Genomic DNA, 27,064 nt, shown 5'->3' on the forward strand with positions numbered 1-27,064 from the left:
CCATGTCAGGTCCTGTGCAAATGTGCATGTTTTCAAGGAGTTATCATTGAAGTACAGGGAAATGTTGTGGTTGAACTGCGCAGCACCACTTTGTCCATTCATGCTGCCATGATATTGAAGCCAGTATCAAATCAGTTCACATAGAGGTCATCTTGGTGGCCCAGTGGGTACATAATGGTGGGATAGTGAGTCACACAGATCAGTAAAGTCCCAATTCCACACTAGTGGCAGAAGTGTCTATGGCTTCAGGGCCATTGAGCTAGACAGGAGGGAAGTCATCCAGAATTCCAGTTGTACTATCCATTGACTCCTGCTGAATCTACAGCATGTGGGTGGAGAGGATTTGGTTTAACTGATAAATTCTCGACCTCCACCAATTAGAAGAACAAGGACAGCAGATGCATGGGAACGCCACCACCTGGAATTTCCCCTCCAAGCCACTCACCATCCTGACTTGGAAATATATCGCTGTTCCTTCACTGTCGCTGGATCAAAATCCTGAAACTCCTCCCCTAACAGCACTGTGGGTGTACCGGACTGCAGCGGTTCAAGAAGGCAGCTCACTACCACCTTCTCAAGGGCAATTAGGGATGGACAATGAATGCTGGTCTAGGCAGTGAAGCCCACATCCTGTAAATGAGTTTAAAATAAAGTTAAACCAATTGTTTAGGCTGACTTATAGAGAAGGGCCAATTAAGTGGCCAGTCCCCTATTGAACCATAGGAAGAGCCAGCACTTTCAGGAGAGAAGGACACAAAATGGGGTTGTGTTCTTTAAACTCAGTCTGTGATTCAATGCCATAAATGAAACATGCTATCCAGTCCTAAATGAACATCCCTTTATCCTGAGGCTGTGTCCCCATATTTTCTAGATTCCCCAACCAGAGGGAATAACCCCTCAGTATCTACCCCTTGAAGACCCTTCTGACCACTTTGGTGGGAGGTATTAATGCTCCATGGATCCAGGCTCCAGCAGGAATCAACAACTTTAGGAGAGGAGAGCATAAGTTGGCAAACAAAGGCAGCATTACAAAAAAAATTACAAATGTTAGAAACAGAACACAAAACTATTATTTAGAACAGAAAATGTACAGCACAGAAAGAGGCCTTTCAGCCCATTGTGTCTGTTCCTGCTGAAATAGATCTGTCCAGGTCTAATCCCACCTTCCAGGTCTTGTTCTGCAGTCCTGTAGGTTAAATGTGATGAGGATTTCAGTCTCTACCATCCTTTCAGGCAGTGAGTTCCAGATCCCCACCACCCACCGGGTGAAAAGATTTCTCCTCAACTCCCCTCTCATCTTTCTGCCAATTATTTTAAATTGATGTCCCCTGATTATTGACTTCTCTGTTAATGGAAATAGGCCCTCCCTGTCCACTCTATCTAGGCCCCTCGTAATTTTACACACATTAAATCTAACCTCAGCCTGCTTTGTTCCAAATAAAATAACCCCAGTCTATCCAATTTTTTCTCATGGCTAAAACTCTCCATTCTTGGTAACATCCTCATTAATCTCCTCTGTACCCTCTCGAGTGCAATCACATCCTTCCAACAATGTTGTGACCAATAGTATTCAGGACCAATAGTCCATAGTATTCAGGCCATGGCCTAACTAGTGTTTTGGACACTTAGCGTTACCTCCCTGTTCTTATATTCTATGCCTCGACTAATAGAGGAATGTATCCGGTATGTCTTATCTACCTTCAAGGATCTGTGGACATACACTCCAATGTCTCTCTGTTCCTCTACACTTCCCAGTATCCCACCATTTATTGTATAATCCCTTGCCTTGTTTGCCCTCCCCAATTACATTACTTCACACTTTTCAAGATTGAACTCCATTTGTCACTCTTCTGCCCATCTGAGCAGTCCATGATATCTTCCTGCAGTCAACAGCTTTCCCCCTCACTATCAACCACATAGCCAAGTTTTGTATCATCTGCAAACTTCTTAAACATATCCCCTACATTTAGATAAAAGCAAAAAAATACGGATGTTGGAAATCTGAAACAATCGGAAAGGGGATGGGGATGGAGGAGAGAGTTCATGATCTGAAGTTGTTGAACTCAATATTCAGTCCGGAAGGCTGTAAAGTGCCTTTTCGGAAGATGAGGTGCCTGATCCCACCAGCCTCCGCATTCAAAGGATCATCCTCCGCCATTTCCACCAACTCCAGCATGATGCCACCACCAAACACATCTTCCCTTCACCCTCCCTGGCGGCGTTCCGTAGGGATCATTCCCTCCAGGACACCCTGGTCCACTCGTCCATCACCCCCTACACCTCAACCCCCTCCCACAGCACCTTCCCATGCAACCGCAGAAAGTGCAACACCTGCCCCTTTACTTCCCTCCTCCTCACTGTCCAAGGGCCCAAACACTCAAGTGAAGCAGCATTTCACTTGCACTTCCCTCAATTTAGTCTACTGCGTTCACTGCTCCCAATGCGGTCTCCTCTACATTGGAGAGACCAAACACAGACTGGGTGACCACTTTGCGGAACACCTTCGGTCTGTCCACAAGCATGACCCAGACCTCCCTGTCGCTTGCCATTTCAACACTCCACCCTGCTCTCATGCCCACATGTCCACCCTTGGCCTGCCACAATGTTCCAGTGAAGCTCAACGCAAACTGGAGGAACAGCACCTCATCTTCCGACTAGGTACTTTACAGCCTTCCGGACTTAATACTGAGTTCAACAACTTCAGATCATGAACTCTCTCTTCCATCCCCACCCCCTTTCCAATCCCCCCTTTTCCAATAATTTATAATTTTTTATTTTTTTTTATATATATTTTTCTTGTCCCACCTATTTCGTTATTTTTAAATGTATTTCCATCCATTGTTTTATCTCTACCTTTTAGCCTATTTCAATCCCTTCCCCCCACCCCACCCCTACTAGGGCTATCTGTCACTTGCTCGTCCTGCTTTCTACCCTTAATGTCATCATTAGTACATTCCTCAGTTAATAGCACCACTGTTAACACACCTTTGTCCTTTTGTCTATGACATCGTTGGCAATCTCTTCTTTGCCTCCACCTATCACTGGCCCTCTATCCAGCTCTACCTGTCCCACCCCCCTCAACCAGCTTATATTCCAAAACAAAATCAGAATTACCTGGAAAAACTCAGCAGGTCTGGCAGCATCAGCAGAGAAGAAAAGAGTTGACGTTTCGAGTCCTCATGACCCTTCAGCAGAACCTCATTTCTATATTTCATAGTTCTGATGAAGAGTCATACGGACTCAAAATGTTAACCGTGTTCCTTTCCGCAGATGCTGTCAGACCTGCTGAGTTTTTCCAGCTATTTTTGTTTTTGTCCCCTACATTTATGTTTAAATCATTGATACATACCAATAAGATTTATTTACAACCTTTATGCATTTCATGAACCCAGCCATTGTAACAAATGCCTGAGCAGGACTCATTGGTTATGAGAAGAGAATCATTGAAAAACATAAATCCCTGAAATCACCAATAGTATTTTTAGGTATAAGTAAGAATAGCCTATCCAGCCCTCTGCCTAACCCTTTTATTTACACCTTTTTGTTTCACGATCTTGGGTGAGAATTTCCTCAAAGGCCCTTCTGCTCTGCAGCTATAACTTTGCCAGAAAAGCAGCACTCATGTGCGTAACCGGAGTTTTCCCTGCATTTCCGCTGACAGTTATCTGGGTGGAGCGGGAGCAGCTCCAAGGAAACGCCTGGCCGCTCCCTTTTCTTAACAGCCCAAGTTCAATTAGGTCCACAGTCATGGGAATACTTGTATATAGGCTCAGCTGCATTTAGAAGTTCAGGTGCCTTGAATGCTTCTAAAGCTAAGCTTAGCATTCTTTGGGCCAAATGTGTAATTGCTTGTGGAAAAAAATAAACAAGTTTTATTTTCTACAAATGTGTCCTCCAGCAGTTTTTGGAGCATTGTACCCTCGGTATGGCACAGCCCTTCGGAGTTTTGTGATTGGGCACAATGGCTAATGCTTTTCTATGTCTTGGATTATATAAACTCAAATGTTTTAAACTCTGTAACCGCATGGGAGTAGATTACTTCTGTTTGTTATCCATACCAGAATTGCAAATGCGAATGGTAAGATAATTTGGGAGCAAAGAGAAGAGAAAATCTCCCCTCATGTTTTAATAATGAAGGTGGGACTTTTTTGCTGAAGTGAGGTTTGATGAGAAAATGGCAATATAACTAGCATCCATAACCTTAAACATGAATGCAGTATAGGCTAAGGGTGGGAGACAGCTTCAAACAGACCATTTCAGATGGGCCTGAGGTCGCGCTTGGCTATGCAAAGTGTTTAGATCTTCTGGGAACTTTCATATGGAACCTTTTTAACAGGCTACTCTTCTAATGTTACACAATGGTTGTCAGGAGACAGGAGCTATGCTGTCCATTATGACTGTAATTCAGTACTCGTCAGACTGAAATCCATCTACAGTATAACAAGGAGTCACCAAGTATGTTTCATACAATTCCGACAACTCACTTTCATAACATGCACCCAACATCATAAAATGTTCAGGTAATCAGGAAAGTTGATACTGAGCCAAAGAAGGACATACCAGGATGCCTGACCAAAAAGCTTGGGCAGAGATTTTAAAGAGTATCTTAAAGGAAGTGGGAAAGCGGAGAGGTTTAGGGAAGGAATCTTTCATTAAGGAACTGGTAACAGGACACTTTGAGATCATGACGAGGCAGAGTCAACATGACTCTATGAAAGGGAAATCATGGGCGGAATTTTACACCGGTGGGATTTCACGGTCCCGCTGAATTCAATGGACTTTTGAACACTCATCGCATTTTATGGCCCTGCCCCCACCCTGACGGGGCTGTAAAATTCTGCCCCATGTTTGACAAATCTATCAGAGTTTTCTGAGGATGTGAACTAGCAAGGTAGACAAAGGGGAACCAGTAGATGTAGTATATTTAGATTTTCAAAAAGCATTCAGTAAGCTGCCATATGCAAGGTTGTTGCACAAGGTAAGGGCTTATGGGGTTGAGGGTGATATACTAACATGAAGGGAGGGAATTGGTTAAAGGATAAAGAAACAGAGAAGAAATAATATAAGACCATAAGACATAGGAGCAGAAATTAGGCCATTCGGCCCATCGAGTCTGCTCCGCCATTCAATCATGGCTGATAAGTTTCTCAACCCCATTCTCCCGCCTTCACCCCGTAACCTTTGATCCCCTTACCAATCAAGAACCTATCTGTCTCGGTCTTAAATACACTCAATGACCTGGCCTCTACAGCCTTCTGTGGCAATGAATTCCATAGGTTCACCACTCTCTGGCTAAAGAAGTTTCTCCTCATCTCTGTTCTAAAAGGTCTTCCCTTTACTCTGAGGCAGTGCCCTCGGGTCCTAGTCTCTCCTACCAATGGAAACATCTTCCCCACATCCACTCTATCCAGGCCTTTCAGTATTCTGTAAGTTTCAATCAAATCCCCCCTTATCCTTCTAAACTCCATCGAGTATAGACCCAGAGTCCTCAAACGTTCCTCATATGTTAAGCCTTTCATTCCTGGGATCGTTCTCGTGAACCTCCTCTGGACCCTCTCCAGGGCCAGAACATCCTTCCTGAGGTATGGGGCCCAAAATTGCTCACAATATTCTAAATGTGGTCTGACCAGAGCCTTATAAAGCCTCAGCAGTACATCCCTGCTGTTATATTCTAGTCCTCTCGAAATAAATGCCAACATTGCATTTGCCTTCCTAACTACCGACTCAACCTACAAGTTAACCTTAAGAGAATCCTGGACTAGGACACCCACGTCCCTTTGCACTCCAGATTTCTGAATTCTCTCCCCATTTAGAAAATAGTCTATGCCTCTATTCTTCCTACCAAAGTGCATGACCTCACATTTCCCCACGTTGTATTCCATCTGCCAGTTCTTTGCCCATTCTCCTAAAATGGGTCCTTTTCAAGTTGGCAGGCCTTGTGCCACAAGGATCAGTGCTAGGGCCTCAGCTATTTAAAATCTCTGTTAATGATTTAGATGAAGGGACCGAGTGTAAAGTATCCATGTTTGCTGATGATAGGAGAGTAAGCTGTGAGGAGGACACAAGGAGTCTGCAGAAGGATATAGATAGGTAACGTGAGTGGTAAGAAAGTGGTAGATGGAGTATAATGTGGGGAAATGTGAGGTTGCTCACTTTGGTATGAAAAATAGAAAAAAATATGTTTTTTTTAAATAGTGCAAAACTATTAAATGTTGGTGTTAAAAGGGATTTGGCTGTCCTTGTACACCAAACACAGAAAGTCAACACACAGGTGCAACAAGCAAATGGGATATTGGCTTTTACTGTAAGGGGCCAGAGTGTAAGAGTAAGGAAGCTTTGCTGCAATTGTACAGGACTTTGGTGAGACACACCTGGAGTACTATGTATAGTTTTAGTCTCTGTACCTAAGGAAGGATAGGCTTTCCTTAAATGAGATGCAACAAAGGTTCACTAAATTGGTTCCTGGGATGAGAGGGCTGTTCCATGAGGAAAAGTTGAGGAGAATGGAGCCGTACCCTCTGAGGTTTAGCAGAATGAGTGAGCGATCTCACTGAAATATGTATGACCATATGAAGACTTGACAGGTTAGATGCTGAGACTCTGTACTCTGTGGCTGAAGAGTCTAGAACTAGAGGGGGCACAGTCTCAGGATAAGGGGTTGGCCATATAGGACTGAGGTGAGGAGAAATTTCTTCACTCAGAGTGTTGTCAATCTTTGGAATTCTCCACCTCAGAGCGCTGCGGATGCTCAGTTTCAGTATATTCAAGGATGAGATCAATAGATTTTTGGACTGTAAGGGAATCAAGAGATAAGGGGATTGGGAGGGAAGCTGAGGTAGAAGATCAACCATTGATCTTTTTCATTGTTCACAGAAAGGTGGAGCAGGCTCAATGGGCTGCATGGCCTACTTCTCCTATTTCTTATGTTTTTACGTTCTCTTATGAATTCCAAAGCTTGGAGCCTAGGCAATGACGGCACAGCCGCAAAGAGTGGGTTGAAGGAGGTCAGGGGTGTCTGCAGAAACCAATCTCAGATCATTACTGCAATGTAACTTATAAGCAGCACCTCATTGGAGCAGAACCATAGCAATTCTCTGTTCTGAACTGGGGATTCATACTCGCACGGCTTTTTCAGCCGACCTTGTTCTGAGGAACATCTTGCTCCTCAGAGGATCTGGTTCCCACAGGTGGCTGGCCTGGGCCACAGAGTTCTCAGCTCCTTCTATCAATTATGCAGCTCTGCACTTCAGCTCCACCGAAAGCCCAGTTCAAAAGAGACAAGCCGGGATCTGTCATCACTCGACCTGCATCAGAATGACCTGCCTTCTGCATGATGCTCCATTGAGGGGTTGGGCTGAAAGCTGGTGAAGTTCACTCAGATGAATGTGCAAGTATGAATAAAAGGTTGTGTTCCTCAAAGCCATTATATTCTTTTTGGGAAATGACTGGTCATGAGCATGAGCCACCCAGATGCTTTCCCTGCAGTACTCCTTCTAACTTTCGACTTGCAGCAATTGTACATAAAGTAAATTTTACTTTGGTGTGATGCCACTACTGTAGTAATATGGACTGGTGCATACAGGGTTAATGTGGGACTGAGTAGAGTACCGCCCAACAGTGATGTAAGAAGGCACATGACTCAGAGCCAGGGTCAGTTTAGAAATGGACAGAGATGTGTAAAGACCTAGGATGGAATCAGCTCCATGCCTGTACCCGCTACTGTATATATGTATATAGTATATGGCCTGAATTTTTCGTTTGTTGGGCTCGCACGATCGATGGGCCTGGAAGCGGACAGGAGATGGGCCTCCGGCTGCAATTGGCCCCTGACCGCGATTTCACGCTGGTTGGCCAATTAACAGGCAGCTAGCGTGAAACGCACACTGAGAAATGCTCAGCGCTGCCGGGGTGGGGGTGGGGGTGGGAAGAGGGAGGGCGCCTACCTAACTGAGGGTGTGGGTGAGCGCATCTAATGAACTCCCTGAAGGCAGACAACTGCCCCAGGGAGCTGCAGACCTCCACAGAATAAAGGAAACAACAAAAATGCTGCAAAATATGTCCAAGCAGCACAATCAAGCACCTGAAAGCGTACCTCATAAAAAAAAACCAGTCCCCAGATATCTCTTTTTATTTTATTTCCCCACAGAGATTTCGTCCCTCAAAAATATAAATGCCATCTGGGGGAAAGGCCCATCCGCCAACCGTAAATGTGGACGGGCCACATAAAATTGCTGTTAATTGCATTGTGAATGGGCTTAATTGTCGGTGGGCACACCTCGGACTGCCTCGCACGCCTGCCAAGCAAAATATTGCAGAAGTGTACGATGACATCGGGACGCTCGCCCAACGTCATCTCGCGCTATTTAACGTCCATTCAGGTCAGGCGTGTGTCTGCCCGCAGGACGTAAAATTCTGGCCTATACGTATATAGTTATGAGTTGTTAATAAAGACTCGCTGTTAGCACATTCAAGTCTGTAAGGGCGTGTGAGAGTTCCTTGTGGAGTCTCACTTAGGTTTGGAGCTGTATTCTGGACGAACAGGAATGAGTAACTCAATGCCAAGCAAAGTTTGAAAACAACAATCTTTATTCAACAACTATTCAACAATTATTGAAGATTAAAAGAAAACAAGAGAAAGATAACTATTAAAAAGAAAGAAAGGAAGAAAAACACTTTGTATATATGTGTATATAAAAGAAAGGAAGAAAGACAACTTTACATACTATATTACAAATACATACAAGTACATATATTAGAAATGTTAACCCCAGATTGGTCTGTTCAAGACAGCTCCCTAAAATGGTGAAATTCCCCTTGGTTCATACATCACCAAGTTTCCAAATAACCTTACATGGGTGAGCACTTCGGTCAGTCACTCCATTGACAGCCCTTCCTCCTATAGTCTTGAGTGGTTGACTAATCTAATTTGGCCGCAGCCCAACTATTGGAAGCTGTGCCCCTTTAAGTCCAATTTCTGGCTCCATTCCAGCCTTTGAAGCTTCTTTGCAGACCTCCTCAAAATAAGGGCCTGGGAAACATGAAATAAATTCTCCTCACAGGCACTGCAAGACTTTGCAGACTTCACAATATGTTTATGTATCTTTCGATGGTACCTCCCTTCTGCCATTAATCAGGTTGTGTGTCCATCAATCAAGCTGCATCTCCTGATTTCACACTATGGTTGACCACCCCACGTGCAAGGCTATTCATTGTCGGGGCTTGTAGTTTAAGGGTCATCAAATGCAGTAAGAAATAGGACTTCTGATAAATAAAAGATAACTTTTATTTTAGTAGTCTAGCTTGAAAGGGGAACACAATGATGTAGATGAAAGACCAACTGTGAATGGCCAGTATGAAAAACAGAAGGTCTTGAGAAAACATGTCTACAGTTAATAATATCACCACTGATTATTATTGATTGATCAATAATCAAAGCACAATCTAGGTTTTAATCAATGTCTACAAAGTAAGATTTGATAAAGGTTCACTTAAAAACCAAAAGTGAAACAGAAATAAAATTACAAAAATTAGTGATTGCCAGCTCTAGGCCTACAGCACTACGAAGCCTACTTCATGGTGAAGCAGGATTCTTCAACTGCAATAAGGCATAAGTGCCCTGTACTGGCAGGATGCTGACTCAACACCCCCACTCCCCTCTCACTCTGCTGTGTTGCCAATCTAAACTGGATTGCCATGAAGAGACACAGGGGAGCAGGTAAACACTTCCCCACAGTGGGAGCGCTGGTCCGGGAATCAGAGAGGAACAGCAAGTTCACGCTTTTGTTTCGCCAGGTGAAAGATCAATCACTTACTGTATGCTGACAGTGGCAGGGACATGCTTTGGGACCACATCATTGGAAAAACAGGAAGGGAGAAATTAACATAATGACACAGAAAGAGGCCATTTGGCCCAATAGGTCCATGTCATTGTTTATGAACTACATGAGTCTCCTATCTAAACTTATAAGCATAACCTTCTATTCCTCTTCAATGCATCTATACTATTCCCTTCAAGTACTCTATGTGATTGCAAGTTTCACATTCTAACCACTCTCTGCTCCCTGCATCCCTTTCCACCCTCTCCTTCCACAGGCCATACATAGAACTTGCCCTTACTGACTGTAATCCAGCGACTTGGTTGTCTGAGGAAAAAAATCTATATAAACACTTCCTGATTCCCAAAGGATTCCAAGCCAAACTCTGGAATATTTATTGATCTCTATTCTCTACTATTCTCCATTGACAATTTGCACTTTTAACTTAGTAAAACATCCCAAAGCACTTCACAAGAGAGTTATCAAACACAACTCAACACCAGGCCATATAAAAAGAAAGAAAAACATTAATGTAGTACCTTTCATGACGACCAGATGTCACAAATTGCTTGACGGCCAAAGAAGTACTTTTGAAGAGTAGTCATTGTTGCAATGTAGGGAAGCCAGCAGCCAATTTATATACAGCAAGCTTCCACAAGCAGCAATGAGATAATGACCAGATAATCTTGTTATTGTGATGTTGATTGAGGGACAAATATTGTCCAAGACACTGGGAATAACTGCCCCGGTCTTCTTCAAAATAGTGCCTTAGGATCTTTTATGTCCACTTGATGGAGCCTTGGTTTAACATCTCATCCGAAGGATGGCACCTGACAGTGCAGCACTCCATTGGTACTGCACTAGAGTGTCAGCCTAGATTGTTGTGCTCTAGCCCTCAGACTTTAACCCAAAATCTTTTGAGTCAACAGTGAAAATGCTACCAACAGAGACACAGCTGACATATAAGAAGATCTTAGAACAGGTTGATCACAGGAGGTAGATTTTAGGGAGCATCTTGAATAATGCGGAGAGAATTTCAGAGCTTAGGGCCCAAGCAGCTGAATTCAGGGCCATCAGTGGTGAAGGAAAGAATCTCCTGGATACAAAAAAGGCCAGATTTGGCGGATTGCAGGGATCCTAGAGGACTGTAGGGCTAGTGGAAATTACAGAGATAGAGAGATGAGAGGCCATGGGGGGATTCAAAAACAGAGGATATGAGTTTTAAATTTGAGGCATGGCATGACTGAGAGCCAATGTAGGTCAGTGAGCACAGGGCAAGGGGTCAATGGGAATTAGTCCGAGCTGGGGTATGGGCAGCAGATTATTGAATGAGCTCAAGTTTACAGAGGGGAGGCCTGCCAGGAGAGCATTGAACTATGTTTTCTTACCCCAGAACCTTAGGATCATGATGCCTCTTGGAGCATCACTTAAACTTACTGTCCATTTGACTTCCAAATGTGTTCCCTCAGCAGCTAATACATTTGTATGGAAATAGTCAGAACTCAAAAAAACTGGTGTATTATGGGTCCCTGAATGTATTCATAGTTTCTTAAGTGCTGAGGTATCTTCAGCAGTCTCCAAAGGTCTCCTTCTTTGAAAGGCTCGCAAACTACAAACAGTACCCATTCAAAATGGTAGAATTCTGCATGTGCACAATAGAAGATTCTTGACATAATCTCCCAGAAATGGGAGAAGATTCCATGCACCTGCCTGCAACATTTAAATGTTTAAATGTCTGACACGACTGCCAAACTTTTGTCTGTGTGTCAACTGGCATTGGCAAAATTTCTCCACAAAATACCAGCAGATCAATAGCAGTAACACTTTCAAGATCTAAACAGAGTGCAATTCGCAACCCATTAAATTCCAAATGCATACTCAGCTTGTCACTTGAACATTACAAGCTTTAGGGCAGAATTTTCAGTTTGACGTATGGGGTGTGGGCCCCACACGTCCGCGCGTAAAATGACGCTCGGTGACATCGGGCGAGCTTCCTGACATCACCGCGCACCATCGCGATATTTCGCTGGGCGGGCGTGCAATGACGTCCAACGCGCGCCCGCCATTAATTCACGAGCCAGTTAAGGCCCCTTGAAGGCTCGAAACGTTGACTGATTTCTTCTCCGCCGATGCTGCCAGACCTGCTGAGTTTTTCCAGGTAATTCTGTTTTTGTTTTGGATTTCCAGCATCCGCAGTAGCTTTTAGCTTTTTGTTTTTAAGGCCCTTTAGTCGTCAATCGATGCCGATTTTTAGGCGCCTGTGCGATCTTCGGGTTGGTGCACAGGAGCAACGGGCAGGCGGGTAAGAGACTTTTCTAAAAACCTCATCCATGGGTGAGATATGAGGGCTCAGTGGGGTCGTCAATCTGCTTTGTGGAGTATTTATTGCAGAAAGTGTTTTAAACTTGCCTGTGTGGTCTCCAGTAGTTCAGAACGCATTCCAGCAGCTTTCTGTGTACTTTTAACTTTCAGGTCAGCACTCTGCAGTCAGGAATCTTTATCGGGCCTGTAGCTTTCCGGAGGCCTCCTCTTAGCCTGGGTATGGGATTTGACATGTCCACTGGAGGTAGCTCCTCTGAGGAGGAAGGGAGGGCTAGAAGGTGGAGGAGGCCAGGAGTGCACATTCAGCCTCCAGGGGATCCACCTTTGGGAGGCCAGGCGCAGGAACAAGGGGCGCAGGGCCAAGAGATAGTCCAAGGTGGAAGGGGCTGCAGACGATGTCACTATCCTGCTGCCAGTGTATACAGGCGGCGAAGCAGATACCTCAATATGACTGAGGTGCAGTGCCGAAGGAGGCTCCGACTGTCAAGGGAGACAATCCAATATATCTGTCAGATGATTGGGCCTGAGGTCTCCGCTAACTGAACGGGCAGACACCCCATGCCCATGGGACTGAAGGTCACAGCTGCCCTTAACTTCTATGCCTCTGGCTCCTTCCAGGGGTCGGTGGGTGATCTTTGCGATGTCTCCCAATCAGCTGTCCACACTTGTATCAAGCAGGTCACAGACGCTCTGTTCAGGCGAGCATTGACCTTCATCCACTACCGTTGGGACCAGGCAAGTCAGGCACAGAGAGCCATAGGCTTCGCGGCCATTGCTGGCTTCCCCCATGTCCAGGGTGCTATAGACTGTACACATGTGGCCATCAAGGTGCCAGCAGGTGAGCCTTCATCAACAGGAAGGGCTTCCACTCCATGAACGTGCAGATAGACCACAGGATGCTGATTCTACAAGTCTGTGCAAGGTACCCAGGCAGCTCCCACGGCGCCTACATCCTCAGACACTCCCAGGTGCCGGGGCTCTTCAGTGCTCCGGCTCGGCTGCGTGGTTGGCTGCTGGGTGATAAGGGCTATCCCCTCAGAAGGTGGCTCATGACACCTCTCCGCCATCCAAGAACAGAAGCTGAGCAGCGGTACAATAGGAGCCGTGCCTCCATAAGGGCTGTGGTGGAGAGAGCCATCGGTCTTCTCAAGATGCGCTTCCAATACCTGGACCGCTCAGGGGGCGCACTCCAGTACCCCCCAGATCGTGTGTCGGTGATAGTGGTTGCATGCTGCGCTCTCCACAATCTTGCGCTGGAAAGGGGCGATGCAGTGGACGATGAAGACATTGACGCAGTGTCTGTGGCTGCACACGATGAGTCCAGCACTGATTCTAGGGATAAGCATGCACAGGGAAATGCTGAGGGGGTAGATGCTGACCCAGGAATACACCAAGGAGGCAGGGACACCAGGGAGGCTTTAATCCAATGAACCTTCAGCTGGCACAACACAAATGGATCAGCAGGACCAGCTTTGCTTGGTGCATCCATATTCGACACCCAAGTGCAAAATCTGCCAGGTCATCAGCAGGAACTAAGAGCCTTGTACATAAATTTGAATCTCCAAACAAACACTCATGACATTTTTCTTAAACTTACACATGCAGAACAAACGAGCCGCCCTCAGCTATGGTAACACATCTGAATTTTAATTTTCAAATCAGAAGTTCTCCCAATTATTAAACAATACTGTAATCAAGCAGAAAGAAATCCTAAGGACCTAATCTCAGGCCAACACAAAAGCACCAGTGAGAAACCCGTGGTGTGCCTAATGTTTCTGGGTGCTACGTCTTGGTGCCGCCCCCATCGTTCGAAGTGGCATCTGAGACAGCCCGCTGACTCTGCTGTCTTGTTGGCCTCGATGACCTTGGTGGTCGTCCTCTGGCCCATGGAGCCTGTGCTGGCCCCGCCTGGGAGTGAGCTGCCAGTTCCACAGCTGGCATCTCCCCAATCGTCACAGCCTCACCCGATGATACAGTCACTGGGAGAAGGGCGGAGGTGTTGGTGCCCTCATCTGGAACGCCCTGAGAGGAGCCCGCAGGTACGACAGGCAGCTGCTGCACCAATGTGAGGTCGACCCAGACCTCACTGCTCACCGTGGATGGATGGGCAACGAGCTGGGAAACTTGATGCCCACACCAATTCCCACATTGGCAGTGACCAGCTGAGGTCATTGCCGACATGAGGGCTTGCTGGTCCGAGCGCATCCACAGGAAGCCCTGGCGGGTCTCCTGGAGGAGCCTCTCCATGAGAGTCGCCACTCTCTCCATGGAGGACGCATAGCGCTCTGCCATGAGGCTCATTGCTTCAGCGAGCATCCACGTAGACTCCTCCACCACAGACACCAAGCGAAGTATAGTCTCATGTAACCCCCCCCAGATGCTCCCGCACCCCCGGCCGCATTTCCTGCAGCTGCTGCGTCGCAGACAACTCCAGAGGCAAATCATCAGGCACCAACTGAGCATGTGCCTGGTCCCCTGCAGCCCTCCGACTGCTGGCTCCATCAGCACTCTCTGTCTCTGCCAGCTCCTCCAGTGATTGTGAAGTGCCCTCTCTACTGATGCCCCGGGACACTAGCTGACACTAGCACCCACTGAAGTGCTAGTATCTGCGCTGGTGCCTGCCTCGCAGAAATGGTGTGACGCAGGTGACGCTTGAGGCCCCTCGGGTGTGAGAAGGGGTATCTGCAGCTCCTCCTGTTGGCCATGCTCTGATGATGCTGAAATGAACAACAAGGACAGTGGATCAGTTAGCGTGCACACACTGCCACACTTCATCCCTGTCCCCCTGGTTCATTCTGTGCTCAACCTTCCAGAACCTATGGACACAAATATTGGTGGGGCAGTAAATAGTGAGGAGGATAGCCTTACATTACAGGGGGATATAGACGGGCTGGACAGATGGGCTGATGAGTGCCAAATAGAATTTAATGTGGACAAGTGTGAGGTGATGCACTTGGGCAGGACAAACAAAGCACGGGAATACACGATGAATGGTAGGACCCTGGGAAGTAGCGAGGATCAATGGGACCTTGGTGTGCGTGTCGACTGGTCCCTTAAGGTAGCGGGACAGGTACATAAGGTGCTTAAGAAGGCATATGGCATACTAACCTTTATTAGCCAAGGCATAAAATATAGGAGCAGGGAGGTAATGTTCGAACTGTAGAAAACGCTGCTTAGGCCACAGCTACAGTACTGCGTGCAGTTCTGAAATGCGCACTACGGGAGGGATGTGATTGCAGTGGGGAGAGTGCAGAGGACGTTTACCAGGATGTTGCCTGGCCTGGTGAGTTTCAGTTATGAGGAGAGATTGCATAGACCCGGGTTATTTCCCCTGGAGTAGAGGAGATTGAGGGGGTACATGATTGAGGTGTGTAAACTTATGATGGGCATAGATAGGGTAGACAGAAAGGAACTTTTCCCCTTGGTGGAGGGATCAATAACCAGGGGGCATAGATTTAGGGTAAGGGGCAGGAGGTTTACAGGGGATGTGATGAGCAAATTTTGCCCACAGAAGGTGGTGGGAATCTGGAACTCACTGCCTGAAAGAGTGGTAAACACAGAAATCCTCATAACATGTAAGAAGTATTTGGATGTGCGCTTGCGATGCCATGGCAATACAAGGCCATGGGCATAGTGCTGGAAAATGGGATCAGAATAGTTAGGTACCTGTTTGACCTGCGCATCCACACCTCTGACTCTATCACTCTGTGTCCGAGCAATGCTGCAACAATAACAAATTAAACAATCATCAGTGCTATGAATGTTGGGAGGACATTGTTGTCTCACATCTCACTGTTGGCCTCAAATACCTGGCCGTTCCACTCCAGCATCACCAACACCAGCTGACCTGGGTGCATGGTGCCTCTCCAGCTCAAGGGCCTCCTGCTCGAATTGGCTTAACATGAGGAGGTGAGCCTGACCACCTCCAGTGCTCGCATTCTTCGAGGCATTATGAGCATTCTTCTCCTGAGAAAGAGAGAACACCATTCATTACGGCAAATTGCACATGGACTCTGCACACACACGCCACACCCCAACCACAGTGGGCCACATCAGGCCTCCAGTGCCTCCTCTCCCCACTACTGCTGATCACTCACACAAAGATAGTACGCCTGATCCCAACCCCACCAACTTGGACATATGCTGCGTACATCACTTTAGGAACCACACGGTATTTGCTCCCAAAGCGAGGAGGCGCAACCACGTGCAGCATCGAGGGCAGCAGAAGGTTCTTTGCCACGACACCTTGAGGCTCTCCTTCCACCATCTCATTACCGTGAATAGGACATGTGCTGGAGTTCTGAGTATGCGCCAGGCTGCATCTCCTGCAGGTTGCCCCCAGACTAATCATGTCTGACTAACAGCAACACATGGTGTGGGGGAGAACTCATCTCCTCATGAACCACTCAGGCTCATCTAAGCATGGGTACTAAATGCTTGCCCATCCAGTGAAGGAAAAATGCCTTACGTGATCTCAAGGCTACGGGCTAAGTGCTGGTAAATGGGATTAGGTAGGTAGGTCAGGTGTTTATCACGTGTCGGTGCAGACTTGATAGGCCGAAGGGCCTCTTCTGCACTGTGATTCTGTGATTCAATGCAGTCACGACAGTAAGACTTTGAGGGGGGGAACCTCAAAGGCTAAGGCTACCTGCTGGGTTAAATGCCCAATGCCAACATGATAGTCACCCTGACAGAGCGCAACAAATCATTGAAGCGCTTGCGACACTGGATCCAGGTGCGCCGCACCACATCGCGGGAGCTCACCACCTCCGCCACCTCCTCCCAGGCATGTTTCGTCATGTGGGGGGACCAACACCTCCCACCGTGCTGCGACCTCCTTGAGGAGGGCAGCAAGGCAGTCATCAGGAAAACGAAGGGCGCATTGGCCACCCGCTGGCCTACCCTGCAGCCTGGCCTGCTCATCCGACCCCCTGTGGTGCGCCCTCGAACTGGCCATTGTGAGCAGCCTACAAAAGGCGGTTTGGCCTTGTTTTAAACAGACTGCCGGATTGCCATTGGACCCGGCAGTCTGTGCAGGCCCACCGCAGCCCGCACACTCCTGCTATGCACGGGAGTTGGCAAATACGCTGGGCGGGCCTTAATTGGCCCGCCCGCACAAAATGGCGGCGCAGACCCAATCACGGGCGGCGATCGGTTCCACGCCCGCCCACACCCGCCCACGCCTGCACCCGCTCTCCCCACCCCCCCCACCAACGGAAAATTCTGCCCATAGTGTCTTTGCTGCTTGGTAATTTATTTGGGTGGTTTATTGTCCTCTTTGAATATTCATAGTGGTATTGGGAGCAGTTTGACCTTTAGTACAAAGGGGCCATTAATATTGCACTGCCTGTTGGCACACACCCTTGTTTTTTTATTGGTGCCAAGCTGGAAGTAGCTTTTGTAGTGGAACATTTTAATTCAGGTTTTTAGCTGCCGTGCTAAAATAAACTTAAGTTGGTTTGGTTACTGAATAAAATCTGCTTTCCTCATAAGCACTACTCCAGCTTTTAACTCAGATCAGTTGCTTGAGTAATGTCAGGTAAATAAGGATATTCCCCCCTTCATTCAATTTAAATCATGATTCTTAAGTGATAGAATCTGATGTTGTGATGTCCTTTCCTCCTGGTCTGCAGTTTACTATGTTAAAATTCAGACAAGGGAACAGGATAGATATAGGGTAGGGAATGTGATCATACCATGAGCTTTCCAATGTCCACTGATCGACTAATGAAAATTAACTGAAAACCTTATTAAGCCAAAATAATTAAAACCTCCATATCAGAAGACATGCAAGTAGGTTTGAAATGGAGGGGAAGGAAGGCCTGAACTTCAAAAGAGAAGACTTTTTTAGAATTATATAGCACCTTTCACAACATTGGGATGTTCCAGAGAGGGTCCAGAGGAGGTTCATGACAACGATCCCAGGAATGAAAGGCTTAACATATGAGGAACGTTTGAGGATTCTGGGTCTATACTCGATGGAGTTTAGAAGGATGAGGGGGGATCTGATTGAAACTTACAGAATACTGAAAGGCCTGGATAGAGTGGACGTGGGGAAGATGTTTCCATTAGTAGGAGAGACTAGGACCCGAGGGCACTGCCTCAGAGTAAAGGGAAGACCTTTTAGAACAGAGATGAGGAAAAACTTCTTTAGCCAGAGAGTGGTGAATCTATGGAATTCATTGCCACAGAAGGCTGTGGAGGCCAGGTCATTGAGTGTATTTAAGACCGAGATAGATAGGTTCTTGATTGGTAAGGGGATCAAAGGTTACGGGGAGAAGGCGGGAGAATGAGGTTAAGAAACTTATCAGCCATGATTGAATGGCGGAGCAGACTCGATGGGCCAAATGGCCTAATTTCTGCTCCTATGTCTTATGGTCTTATGGTCCCAAGTACCTTCCAGCCATTTAAGTGCTATTGAAGTATAGTCACTATTGTAATGTAGCAAACCCAGCAGTCAATTTGTGCACAGCAACCTCCCTCAAACAGTGATGTGTTAATAACCAGATAACCTGTTTAACTGATGTTGATTGAGGAATGAATATTGCCCATGACATTGGGGTTATCTCCTTTTTAATAGTGAAATAGTGCCATGGGATCCTATTGTTACGATCCCTGTTGGGACCAATAACTTTTTAAAAATATATATTTATTCCTAGTGACAAACTCAAATGATCACATTACAAGATGTCACATTTTAAAACTTTTACTGTAACAGACAAACTAAAATCAGCATCAGCTAAACATTTCTTAGTAGGCAACTAATACACTAAACTACTGATAAGATATCCCCCTTAACTTCCTAACATAATCAAAAACCCCATGCCACGTTTATACGTTATACCGCACTCTCCACAGAATGGTAGTATTTATAGGAACCAGTCCAAAATTACTTCCAGCTTCCAAAAGGTTCCCTTCTCCCTGTTTCGCTGAGTCATAATGTCCAGTGTTCATAAAAATTTGTTTCTCTCAATTTGCTGAGAATCCCCAAACCGATTTCTAGCGGCAAGGTCGATTTTGATGACTCCTTCTTCAAGCCACACCAGGGAGAATCTTCCATGTCCTTACATTTCCGCAGGTCTTGTCTCTCCAACCATAGAATGAGCTCCCACAAAATTCTGCCTGGTGGATAACAGCGGGAACAGCCTTGTTCCTCTGTTGTCCACAAAAGCTACTGTTTCCCTGTCTCTCTCTCTCTCTCTCTCTCTCCAGGACTCTCTCTTTCTCTCTCTGTCTAGGTCAGTAAGTCTGCACACAACAAAACCAGCTGCCCTTCTCTTTGTGTCCAGGGTTGAAAGCTGGCACTCGAGTTTCATTAAGAATTGACCTGGGCCCCTGTCCCCGCAGCAACCAAGTCACATTGGCTTATCACTGGGCAGAACTAATAGGAGGTCACGTGTTGCTCTCCATTGCTTCACTTTGCCTTGCATTAAAAAATAGAGTTTAAAACATAACCATCTTATAAAGCCTCATACTCATAACAATATACACACACCTGCGAGGGCAGACAGGGCCTCAGTTTTAGCATTTCATCTGGAAGATGGCACCTCTCAGCACAGCATTTCCTCAGTACTGCACTGGAGTACCAGACTGAACTTTGGTGCTCATGTCTCTGGACTGGGACTTGGAACCCACAACCTTTTGACTTGGAGGAGAGAGTGCTACCAATTGACTTATGGCTGACACCAGAGGGAAGGTTTGTGCAGATGAAAGTTGTTTTAGAACAAGAAGAAGGGCTGGTGCGTTTACTGGTAAGATTTGTGTGTGTTTTTTTTTAACAAATGTTGAACATCTAATGTATGTACAATGTTAGGCACCTTTTGGGGTAGAGTTTGGAAAATTTCAAACGTAAATACTTAATAAGTTAATAGTACATGTGTTTAAAATGAATTTTACCTGTGTAAAAATACTACTCACAGGAATATAGTATAATCATATTAAGTATTTGCATATGAATCTTTTTAGTTTTAGGGCTATAAAAGTGTAGTTTAAGGGATGGGAAGAATGCATCAAAAAGGGTCCTGTTAAATCATTCAGATGTCTTTACACAAATGATAGAAACATATGGAAAAAAACTGCTGGATTTGGAGGTTTGCTTAAACATGTTTTACCATTAACAATAAACCAGAATATATCTGTATAATGTGCTTAAAAAATCTTACATCTGTGCGCATTTTCTGCAACAACTTTTTCCGGTATAAATCCTGACATTTATATTTATAATGGAAACTACCAATGTAAACTTGTCACACTGTAATTACAACCTCCTGCCTGTGGAGGCACTGTACCAACTCTGTTTCTTATCTCCCAGCATTTTCAGTCAGCACTGCACAGAAACGTTGACAGTGCAGCCAACTCAACTTCCCTGCTTCCCAAGTTGCCGTCAGTTTTGATATTTAACTAGATAAATATTATCATGTATAAAATCACAGTATTACAGAAAGCAAGGAGAGAAAGTATGGCTTATTTGTTATATGGGTTAGGAAGAGGTACAGCTGTATTTCTACAAGAAAATGTGGATACAATCAAGATACAATGATCTAGGCAACTAAGAGAGATCTGTGGAAAAACTTTGGGTTCGATTAGAGCAGAGCGCTGGATAATTTCCGATGTTGGAAATGGTTTGCTTTGCAGGGAGAGGAAAGGGAAATTTATAAATTAGTCAGCATATGTAGCAAGAGAATGTAGGGTATTTATCAAGGAGGTTTTCAATTATCCATCTACTAGGAAGTTTGAAACAAGACAGCCAAGTGAGGAGGTAAGCAATTTGGAGGAATTTATAGAAATAATTAATTGACTGCACTATTTAAGGATGCTTCCAGAGGAGGATATTTACTTTGTGATTTCTGTGCTGACACATCAAATCCTTTTGAAAATTTGCCCAGTGTTCCAGACACACAGCGTTTCAGAGGCATGTTTGGGATGTAGACCGAATCTAAAAGCAGAGAGAAATTAAAGGTAAGATGAAAGCAGAAAATGCTGAAAATAGCGGGGGTGGAATTTTCCAGTCCCACTCGCTGGCGGGATCTTCCGGCCCCACCGAAGTCAATGGCCTTCTGGCTGGCTCACCCCATCCACCGTGGGGAACCCACACAGGTCCGGCAGGCATCTGTGGAGAGAGGAACAGAGTTAATGATACAGGTCGGTGATCTTTTACCAGTTCCGATTATCATCATTTCCAACATCTGTTGTATTTTGGTTTTGTGTTAGAAATTGTAGACAAATGTCTTAATCAGGACAAGTGTAACGTTTTCTTAACTGTCAAACACCAACGACCCTTTGTACACGTGGTATATTTTTTCATACCAGTTTCCATATAGTTGTCGGAAGACCAGTTTTGAACCACTTGATGCCACCTTCAACCCTTACTTAACAATAGCAGGTAAGACAGTTCCCATCCAAGACTATTCTTGTAAGGCATTCACAATATTTATGCTCCTTGAGGAAAAAATTGAACCCATCTCCTATTTAAGCTACAAACGCTTTGCATAATCCTGTAACAACAGTGAGCATGTGCTTCTGTTGCATGTCCAATATATTCTGCAATGTATTTACCTATCATGTTTCTGAGTAAAAATGAAATAGTTAACTCTTCCAGTGGCTTGGTGGTTAAATTCACTTCTTGCATGGTACTGTGCCATGCAGACCAGTACAGTTCATGGACTTCCGCCTGTAGTGAGCTGGCTGGTCCCAACCATAGGTGGACACAAAATGATCCTCAGGATGAGAAGCAAAGGAAATCAGCTGGCCTTTCGACTGCTGGGAAACATATGTTTGTGTGCGGTCCCCACTTTGCACAACAGCGCTTAAGAAATTGGATCAGACTCTGCCCATCTTTCACAGTGGCGTTGCATGTGCCATTTCCACACTGAACTGGACTAGCCATATAAATAAAAACAAAATACTGTGGATGCTGGAAAACTGAAATGAAAACAGAAAACACTGGAAAAACTCAACAAGTCTGGCAGCATCTGTGGAGAGAGAAGCAGAGTTAATGTTTTGAGTCCACAGGACTCTCCTTCAGCACCAAAGGGAGGTAGAAATGTGATGGATTTTATCCTGTTTAAGAGGGAGTGGAGCAAGTGGAGCAAGATAGAAGGTCAGGGATAATTGACAGCTAAGGAGAGATTGACAAAGGTGTCATAGACACAAGACAAAAGGAGTGTTAACGGTAGTGGTAAAGAGTAAAGGAGGTGCTAACAGTGGCATAAAGATAAGATAGCAGAAGGTGTTAATAGCAGAACAAGGGTCAGTGCTCTGTGAAAGCACAATACAGAAACAAGTGACAGATAGCCCTGTGGGGGGGAGGGGGGATTTGGGGGAAAAGGATTAAAAAATGAACAAATAAATAAAAGAATAAGATAAAATTCAAAAAATAAATAGATATAAATAAATTGCATTTTAAAAAGAGGTCAAGATGGAGGAAGAGAGTTCATGGTCTGAAGTTGTTGAACTCAATGTTAAGTCCGGAAGGCTGTGAAGTGCCTGATCGGAAGTTGAGGTGCTGTTCTTCTAGTTTGAGTTGGGCTTCACTGGAACATTGCAGCAGGCCAAGGACGGACATGTGGGCATGAGAGCAGGGTGGGGTGTTGAAACGTCAAGCGACAGGGAGGTCTGGGTCATGCTTGCGGACTTTGCGAAGGTGTTCCGCAAAACGGTCACCCAGTCTGCGTTTGGTCTCTCCAATATAGAGAAGATCGCAATGGGAGCAGCAAATACCATAGACCAAATTGAAGGAGGTGCACCTGAAAGGAGTGTCTGGGGCTTTGGATGCAGCAAGCAACTCACTTCCTGACTCCCCAAAGCCTGTCCACCATCCACAAAACAGCCCACTTGGTTGGCACCCCATCCACAAATATTCACTCTCTCCACCACCCACATACAGTGGCAGCAGTGTGTACCATCTCCAAGAGGCACTGCAGGAACTCATCAAGCTTCCTTAAATAGCACCTTCCAAATCCATGACCACTACCATCTAGAAGGACAAGGGCAGCAGATACATGGGAACACCACCACCTGGAAGTTCCCCTCCAAGCCACTCACCATCCTGACTTGGAAATATATCACTGTTCCTTCACTGGTACTGGGTCAAAATGCTGGAAGTCCCTCCCTAACAGCACTATGGGTGTATCTACACCACATGGACTGCAACGGTTCAAGAAGGCAGCTCACCACCACCTTCTCAAGGGCAATCAGGGATAAGCAATAAACGCTGGCCAATAAATGCTGACCTAGCCAGCGACGTCCACTTCCCATAAATGAATAATAGGAGAATTTGCCATCTGCCTTATTGATTACAATGCTCCGTAGTGTATTTGCTTGGAATGCAAATCAGGAGATTAATGCTGACTTCAGTCCCTTTCCAATATCGGATTGTGACTGATCACAGCGTGCAGCGTCCACCGTGTGGTCAGTTTTCTCAGGCAAACAGCAGCGAAACCAGCTGTCTTTATACAGACTGTTGGAGGTTGGCACCACAAAAGTAAATTTGCCTGAATATAGTGCCAGCGGGAAGGGGAGTGCACTAACTGGCTTCACATTAAAACCATGGGCTGCTGCCAGCCATGGCTCACTCCCTCTCCTGCCCTACGCTCACGGTAATTCTGGTGCGGGCATCCTTTCCGGCTGATGTTCACATTCTTCGTGATCAGAGCAATCCCCCTTGGGACGGGACGCTAGTCGTGTCCTGCTGTGCATTGTCCTCTTTCTCTGCAGTTTGGTTTTGGCAACTTGTGGTTGACACTCGGATCAAGTCCGCAGTTAGGCATGAAGCAAATTCAAGGCGCATCAATCTCCTGTAATGGCTTCTCTTGTTGTCCTGCACCGTTACATCTGGAGACCCCTAAGGATCTATGTTTGCTCCCCTCCCATCTCTCAACAAGCTGTCCCTCGACCACATCATCCAAAAACGCGTCAAATTGTTGTCGGTAATTGAATTTGTTTTTCTGTAAAGAGAGTAAACCAGTGGCCGTGGTTATAAATTTTCCTGCTTTTTACACCAGTGAATTTCTGGCACAGATAATTCAGCAAAAAAATACCTATTTCATTTCCATGTTTTGTGATTTCAGTGTGCCAACCATTGCTGAGCCAAACCCTATCAGGAGTCAACATCTTCAAGGGTGCGAGGGACAAATGTTGGCAACCAGAGACAATGTCAGCTTGGCTTAGCGATAGTAATCTTACCTCTGAGTTGGAAGGTTGTGGGCTCAAATTTCATTTTAGAATGTGACACAAATTCTCGACTGACTCTTCAGTGCACTACCAGAGGAGTGCTTCACTGTTAGAGGGTAGGGTTCAGATGAGATGTTGAGGCGCACATAAAAGATTCAATGGCGCTGTTGGAAGAGGGGAGTTTTCCCAGTATTCTAGACAACATTTATCAACATCACCAAAAACAGATTAACTCATCAGTTATCTTACTGCTGTTTGTAGAACTGAGCTGTGGACAAATTAATGGCCTTGTTTGCTTACAAAACAACTGTGATTACCTCGAAAGTAGTATATTGACTGTGAAGCACGGATGTAAAAAGGTGCTATATAAATGCAAGTTCTTTCTTTTGGCAATAGTACTATTCTTAGCATCCATTCTATGGGCCAAAGATGCCCTCTCATGTCTGGTCTTCAGCCTTTCACTTTCATGATTTGGTTCACTGGTTCTGTCTTTTATTACTAATTATTATTCAGACTATCATGTTATCACTAACCAGTCTCTGCTGTGAAACTCTTCACTTTGCTTCATGTTGGCACCTTTGGGTTGTTATCGTAAACCAGAACTCAAGTTTCATCGTTATCTTATTCACAGGAAGAAAAATTAATTTACATGTTAATACTGTGTTAAGGATGAACTCGCACACTTGAATCGGTGGCTCATTAGCAACGAATTGCCACCAGCCCAATGTTACTTTTATGAGAAAGTGCTAATGTGCTGAAAGCTGTCTTCGGTGTGTCCTGTTGTTTAGGGGTGAAAGCAGGAAGCAAATTGATAGATTAATGTCAGCTGAACATTGAACGTGTGAATGAAGGATGACAGTTCTACAGGCATATCCGCAAGTGCACAGGTACAATGTATCTATGGAAGGAACTCAGCCAGATTGACTCAATATTAATGACATTCAGACAAGTTTAACAAGGCTACTGGATTCCAATTTCACAGAAAATACTGGTAAAAAAGACCAGAAGCATGTGTACTGTGAATGGAACTTGATTTGTCACTTGCAAAGCAACGAGCCTGCCAATCGCCAATGTAGAGACATCCTGCGGTACCAATAATGGGGATGTTTTATCTGATTTTTCACCACCCACCTCTCCTGGAGATAACTGACTCATGTTAGGAAATCCATTGATCTGTGTGTCCCTGTAGACATTGCAACATTTAAGAGACAGGATGTTCCAAGGCTGTTACAGTGGTTCCGGCCTAGTAACAAGTGGGACCCGCTGTAAGTGTGTTGTTAGGTACCCCCGATCAGTTCAAGGGACAATGAAGAGCGTCAGTCAGAGAAGAGCTTCCAGGCAACAACAGTGCTGTGAACAAGCTGTGCAGTTGGGACTCAGGAGAGGGCCCAGGAGCTGTTTGGTGGCTCCATGCTGTGGAAAAGGTTCAGGCTAAAAGAAACCCTGGGAACCACTGATAGTTGAGTGCAGCTGAGAGTGGGGTCAAGGAAGCCCACGAGCAGCATTTACTTGGGGCAGCTGAGAATGATTGGAGCCCAGAGAAATTCAGGGGCAGTGCCAGCTCAGTGAAGCTAGCTGCTTGGTGAAAAAGCTGACATTGTGCCGGCGATTAGACGCTTGTGAGCCGTCTCCAGAATCCTGGGGAATGTGGTCTCAGTAAAAGAGATTAAACTACCGGGAGGTGATCAGCCACTGAGGCAGCCCGAGTCCGAACGGATTTGAGGGAGTTCCGAGGCTTGATCTTTGAAAGTACACAATTGGAATTCCTTGTGAAGAAGACAGTGTTCAAAGATAAAAGCAAAATACTGCAGATGCTGGAAAACTGAGATAAAAACAGAAAATGCTGGAAAAACTCAGCAGGTCTGGCAGCAACTGAGGAGAGAGAAACAGAGTTAATGCTTCGAGTGCATATCACTCTTCTTCAGAGCTAAAGAAGTGCAAGAGATTGTGTAACTCACAGTGAATACTAACGTCTGGGTGGGTTCCTGAGAAATCCATTGGTTACATCTGTCATTTACTCTGTAGCGTGGTGTGTTGGACCAAGTCTGTTGGTCAATCCACATGTATAAGTTGATTTTGAACGTTAAGAGTATAAGATATACCTTGTACATTGTTTTATCTTTTATCTTTCTGAACTTGTGTAATAAAGTTTGTTCTTGTTTGTTCAAGATCTGTGGAATCTTGTGACTTTATTCCAAAAGCAGGTGTCTTTAATCTCAACCTTTAACCACTTTAAAATGGTCCCCAACCGGACCCTCCCCCCACATCCTGGGGTCTGGCCAAGGATTGTAACACTCAGGATAAATTCACTTCCAAGGGCACTAATCACCCCCCAAATGTCTTGGGGCTGAATTTTCACCTCGGTGTGCGGCTGTAAGCCTGACACGCCCGAGCGTGAAACAGCACGGGATGACATTGGCAGGCGCATGTGGTAGTCAGCAGCGCACCCACCGACAATTAAGAGGGCTGTTAAACCCATTAATCGATTAATTAACTAGAATTTCTCCCTGCCCATCCAACCATACGGCGGGCGGGCAGGTGAATGGGCCAAGCGGCCTTTGGATTTTTGAGGAAGCCTCATCCACGGGTGGGAAGAGGTTTCCGATGTTAATTAACAATAAAATAAAAGTTTCCAGAACTCATTTGCAACATGCCCCTGCCCATGTGACAGAGTCACATGAGGGGACGTATTTTCCTTATTTTTTAAAACTTTATTTTTAATGTGGACAATCTTTAGCTCCCTGAGGCAGCTCGGT

At 45.5% G+C, this 27,064-nt stretch overlaps 1 long non-coding RNA gene across 2 annotated transcripts in view; it reads left to right on the forward strand.

The window, feature by feature from the left end:
• The window catches only part of LOC144682212 (uncharacterized), a 45,468-nt gene extending 19,068 nt beyond the window's left edge, over positions 1-26,400 (forward strand). Inside the window, exon 3 of one of the 2 annotated variants that reach the window (XR_013576967.1) lies at positions 24,940-26,400. This is a non-coding gene — a long non-coding RNA (uncharacterized LOC144682212). Of the gene's footprint in view, positions 1-24,205; positions 24,296-24,939 lie in introns of those variants that run through there. The other variant, XR_013576969.1, reaches the window with a different exon arrangement.
• Positions 26,401-27,064: the final 664 nt, after the last annotated feature.

The sequence above is a fragment of the Cetorhinus maximus genome, chromosome 6, assembly GCF_964194155.1.
Source record: "Cetorhinus maximus chromosome 6, sCetMax3.hap1.1, whole genome shotgun sequence".
NCBI lineage: Eukaryota > Metazoa > Chordata > Chondrichthyes > Lamniformes > Cetorhinidae > Cetorhinus > Cetorhinus maximus.